Genomic DNA, 6,005 nt, shown 5'->3' on the forward strand with positions numbered 1-6,005 from the left:
ACTGCAGGTCACCACACTGTCAGAAAAAATGTGCAAAATTTGTACCTTCAGGGGTACAATGGCTTGTCACTGGGGCAGTACCCTCAAGGGTACACCCGTTGTACCCTTGCACATGGGTACGTATCTGTACCCTTGCAGTATGTACCTTTCAAAGGCAAATATGTACCTCTGCTGACTAAATTGTACCTTATAGTGCTATGGTACCATAATGTACCTTTAAAAAAGGTGCAAATTTGTCCTTTTAAGGGTACTGCCCCAGTGACAAGTCTTTTGTACCTTTTGATGGCAAATTTGTACTCCATACAGCACATTAAAAAGCCCAGAATGTTGTTTATTCATTTATTAAACATTCAAAACTATTACATTCTCACATTTCAAACAAGAATCACACAAGAATTCAAACACAAGAATCAAAAAGCAATTTTCCACCCAACAGTACACATTTCATTAACTATAACTTAATACCCTTACCATTTTATCACAAACACACATTTTTTTAAACATTCAAAACTATTACTTTCTCACATTTTTCACAGGATGAATGTTTTAAGCTCTATCACAATGTGTCATAACAGGATGCATACACGGAGCAATTTAACTTTTTTAAAAAACAGTTGTTTATACTCAAACTTTTTAAATGTTTTATAAAATTGTAAACCGCAAGAATATTAAGCTTACTATTAAAACTTTTTTCCTTTGCATTTCATTTACAATTTTTTTTTTAACCATGTAATAAAATATTAAAGTAATTTCACTTTTCAAAACAGCACTGCACTAGATCTCATTTTAAGTACTTTTTCTACTACATTCTACTTTCTCTAAAAACAGTTTTTAACATCAAGAATTTCAAAGCAATCTTTTTCCAACAGTACACATTTCATTGATTGTAACTTTATACCCTTAAAACATCATCACAAACACAAATTTGAACTTTTTAAACATTCTTGAGGATCACAAACAATTTATCATCAGCAGAGTACGTGTCAAGGGGCCTGAAAGTCCATCTCTTGCCCTGGTTTTATAACACTCCATTCAAAGTCAACTTTTACTGCGTACGCATGGAAGTGTGAATCATAGTCGTAATTCTCTTTAAAATAACAAAATTAAAAATTAAAAATGATGCCATTCACCATTTCTTGCTGGACAGTCTGTGGAATGTGATTTTTATTCTCTCTACATTTAAGAATGAAACCGAAGAGATTTTCTTTAAAGTTCGTCAAAAGCTCATTCCTACGAGGTGGATGCATTTCATCTGTCCTAGGCTGTAGCTCATTGGTATTCTCCAGATCATTGTGACAGTCCATGTTTTCAAAATTTTAGCACAGAATATTCATTATTCGGGTGACAGTTATTGGAAGGGGCTTGCCACCCACCTCAGTAATCTTTGTTATGGCATGCTGCAGGAAGGTCAGCGTATTCTTCATGTAGGGTGGATAAGCAAAGTTGAAAACGTAGTAAGCACTGAAGGCTGCAATTATCCCTTCTTCAACTCCTATTCACCTGCACACCTCCACACCATCCACTTCGAAAAGGAGAAAGCCATCTTCCAGTCAGTTTCTACCAACTGTATGGTTGGGTATGGAGTATCAGCATCACACTGTGAAAAAAGAAAATATGTTAAACATCTATCAGTAAAACAATGCAACATCTGTCAGAACTGCATAACCGGACCTGTATCAGAGCATTATAAAGTGAGTTTAACAAATAGTTCCATACCTCTCCCAATGTGATTAGGCTCTCAACTTTCTCTTTAAAAATGTGGGGCAGCAGAATCAGTGCTGCATGAAAGTCAGAATCTATTGTAAAAATAAATAAAAGTACTCTTCAATAATTTAATATAAATTGCCTGTTTTCATATTCATGTATACCCTCCATAAGTGGTTTCCTTTACTCATTGTCAGTCATTTCAGCAATTTGCAACAAAAAAACAAAAAAGAAAAAAAACAATAAATGTTAAATATCAATAAATGTTGAATAAAATGTATGAAATTGTTTACAAGCTGGTTTTAAGTGAATACATGTTTTACCAAAGATACAATTTGCGAATGAAAGGGCATACCCAAACTAGGGCTAGGCGATATATCTCATGCGATATTCATGCTGATCTAAAGCCGGTTCCTTGATTAGCGAAATTATCCGTTTTTTATTTTTATTTTTACAAATTACAATTTATATACTTTTTAACCTCAAATGCTCGTCTTGTCTAGCTCTGCGATGCGTACTCTGTGCACTTCAAGACAGTTAAGGTAGGTCGAAAAACTCCCATCTCATTTTCTCCAAATTCAAAATTGTCCTACATCACTGTTTTACCTTTTTTTGTAAAGGGTGTTTGACCTTCTTCGCACGTTCACTTTGTAAACACTGGGTCAGTACTTCTGCAGCGATGTAGGACAATTTTGAAGTTGGAGGAGAAAATGAGATGGGAGTTTTTCAACCTATCCTAACTGTCTTGAAGTGCACAGAGCACGCATGCGCATCGCAGAGCTAGACAAGACGAGCATTTGAGGTTAAAAAGTATATAAATTGTAATTTGTAAAAAAATAAATAAATAAAAAAAACTGATCATTTCGCTAGATAAGACCCTTCATCCTCGACTAGGATCGTTAGAGCCCTTTGAAGCTGCATTTAAACTGCATTTTGGAAGTTCAAACTCGCGGGCACCAAAGAAAAGTCCACTATATGGAAAAAATGTTCCTCAAAAAACAATTTCTTCACGACAAGAAAGAAAGACATGAACATCTTTGATGACAAGGGTGTGAGCACATTATTTGTAAATTTTTGTTCTGGAAATGAACTTCTTTAATTAAACTTTTTTCCTGCAAGAAAAACTATAATGTGATGTATTGTTATCATGAAATAAAATTACTCATAACCAACATCTTGTATCACGATATGTCACCCACTGCTAGATCAGTTTCTCATGGAGATACTGTATGGACACCAAGCACAAATTTTCAACAAATATATTTGTTGAGCACCTATACTTTTAATTAACAAAACTATCAGTTCTTAAAAAAAGCTCAGAAATAGATTATCACAAAAACACTATGTTTTATGTCAATACCTGGTAGATATTCTGCAAGCATCTCTTCTCTTGCTTCTTTGTAGACTTTGGCCAATGGAGCATTTCTTTGAACAAGCTCAAGCACCTTTGGCACAATACTGGTAAAGCCGTCCTTGAAGCGCTGGCTTAAACTGACAGTTGATGAATGCATTCGGTCAACTTCATAACACAACTGAAAATTGACAAAAAGAAAAAAAAGTTAATCATTCACATTAACTAAAAATACTTAAAATAAAATCAGATATTCTTTGTTGCCACTTTCGTTGCCATTTCCCTATAGTAATATCACTGTTCAAATATTTCTAAGCTTGAATGCACATATATTTGTTTACCTGAAGGTTTAGAAAATTACACTGTTTTTACAAAAGAGTTAACTATAAATGATCATTTGAGCATACGGTTTGGTTTATCATTCAACATTTATTTTAAGCTGAGAACTGATTAAAAATCTGTGATGTCACTGACCCCTGAGGGTGTTTTCAAGAAAGGGTATTTCTTAAGTATATCCTCCACAGTCATTCCATCTCTTATCTCCCTTCTTCGTCACACAAAAGTTCGCTGCTGGTGTCGTGTCTGGTCGCACCTTGCTGTACTGGATATGCAGGACATTCACACGACCATCAACAGATGATGCATCCTAATCAATGACAGCAATGTGCAGTGTAAAAATTTGCCGTAGTAGTCCAAACTATTTTTTAAATAATTATTTAATTTAATTTAAACGATAATCCAATAATTTCACTGCCATCTTGTTGTTTGAAAGTAAGAGGGCCCCGGGAGGTTTTCTTTCTTTTCAAATGTCCCTGCATAGAAATTGTGCTGCTGTGGTTTGCTATTTCAGTTTACAGAGCGTGCAGACTTTAGATCAGACCAGATATTTTTTGTAATATTAGCTGAATATAAACAGTGCGACGAATTGACACATTTCTCGCAAAACCGACTAATTTACGTAAATTGATCACGTTGACGCATCGTTCCAGCACTGTATCATACGGTATATTATAAATATAAAAACTCTGTTAACTGTGTTTCTTTGTGTGTGCTGCTTGGCCACTCTGCTTTCTAAGATATATCGGCATTAGGCATAAAAAAATATATAATCAATATCGGTCAACCACTAAACATAGGACAAATATAATACACAATGTTATACTTACTTTTCTGTAGTCGAAGTTTGTTGATAGGATTCTGCTGGCACTGGTTCTAGTGTTGTTGTTACCACCTCCATCTTGTGTACAAATTTGTTAAACTTGGCCTGTTTTTTTAGAGAAGCCTTGAAATAAATATGAGATCGAGTTCTCTCTGAGGCCACACTCTATTGTTTCCCCATCCACCTCATTTTCTGAAAAAGAAAAAAAAAAAAAAAACATAAAAGTGTGAGCTCGAGGTTTTAACAGCAACAACAAAATCAATGTATTTTTCAATGGACATTTATCAGTATAAAAACATTGCATTAATTAAAAAAAAGGCACAATTTCTGGCCTGCGAAACCCATTTTTCTGCAGAGTTCAGCTCCAGTCCTAATCAAACACACCTGAGCAAGTTAATCAAGGTCTTAGGTCTGAGTTTGATCAAGGTTGGAGCTAAACTCTGCAGGAAAATGGATCTCGCTGGCCTGGGGTTAAGAACCCCTGTCATACACTCTCAGAAAAAGGTACAAAACTATCACTGGGGTAGTACCCTAAGAGGTACAAAAGCTAAAAGGTACTAATATGTACATTACTAACAGAGAAATGTAATTTTTTTTTTTTCTGAGAGTGTATGATTAGAAGCAAAATTATTTAAATTAAAAGACTAGAAACGTATTTCACAAGTTTACTAGTTTTGAGAAATAATGGTAAACAAATTTCACTGCTGTCCTTGGAAGGGCTCGATTCCGGCGTAACGTTACACCTCGATCTGACAGGACAAATGATTAGGACTCTCCTGGACTTACGCTTAGAACGTTATTTAAATATGTACGTTACCAAATAAAACTGATACAAATCAACACGGATGATATTCGTATAATTTACTACATAATTTCAGACTGACTGAGAGGCGTTAAAATAAAACCGGACAGGCGTTCGCTCGCGTCCGGAGTGAACACTGGTAACTTAACGTTAGAGTAACTTACGTTAGTAAGAAAATTCTGGGAAACTAAATTTATAAATCTGTGGTAAAAGCCGATTCACACAAAACGCGATGGGTTTCAACGGTTTCTATGGCCGTTTCACCGCCGTTTTGTCAGCGTCTCGAGCACTGTCTCGTGGTAGAGTATAAGTTATGCGAAAAGTTATCTTAATTGCTGGCTAAACAATAAAATAACAACAATAAGCTTACAATGTAATAACAATTAGGTTGGTTTTGTCAGGTCAGTGTTTTCAAAGAAAGGTTTCCCTCACGCACCTGGTAAGTTAGGCCTAGCTACAGAGGCAATGTCAAGTAACGTAAACATAAATAGAAAGAGAACCAACAGATTTTCACAGTAAACGTTACTTAAAACTAAACTTACCGCTGAATGTCTGTTCTTCGTCTTCAGCGACGTATTCCAGCTTCTTTCGATTCTCAAGAAGATTAGATTAGATTAGATTAGATTCAACTTTATTGTCATTACACAAGTACAGGTACAGGGCAACGAAATGCAGTTTAGGTCTAACCAGAAGTGCAATAGCAGCAAGTGCAGGATATACAATGGTTGAATAAGTGCAGGACAGGGATATTAGATTAGATTAGATTAGATTCAACTTTATTGTCATTACACAAGTACAGGTACAGGGCAACGAAATGCAGTTTAGGTCTAACCAGAAGTGCAATAGTAGCAAGTGCAGTATATACAATGGTTGAATAAGTGCAGGACAAGGATATGTACTGAGTATATGTATAAATATATATAGAAAGATGGTTATTAATATAAACAGAATTTACAGGTGAATATGTATAGTGAATAAATATACAGAAA

General features: G+C 35.1%; 1 long non-coding RNA gene across 1 annotated transcript; it reads right to left on the reverse strand.

Moving 5' to 3' along the window:
• Positions 1-383: 383 nt before the first annotated feature.
• LOC131537655 (uncharacterized) lies at positions 384-4,398 on the reverse strand. The gene is made up of 4 exons (XR_009270359.1): positions 4,222-4,398; positions 3,530-3,701; positions 3,065-3,236; positions 384-1,597 (listed from the first exon to the last, which is right to left on the reverse strand). It is a non-coding gene; the product is annotated as an uncharacterized LOC131537655 (long non-coding RNA).
• Between the last annotated feature and the right edge of the window lie 1,607 nt (positions 4,399-6,005).

The sequence above is a fragment of the Onychostoma macrolepis genome, chromosome 03 (assembly GCF_012432095.1).
Source record: "Onychostoma macrolepis isolate SWU-2019 chromosome 03, ASM1243209v1, whole genome shotgun sequence".
NCBI classification, from domain to species: domain Eukaryota; kingdom Metazoa; phylum Chordata; class Actinopteri; order Cypriniformes; family Cyprinidae; genus Onychostoma; species Onychostoma macrolepis.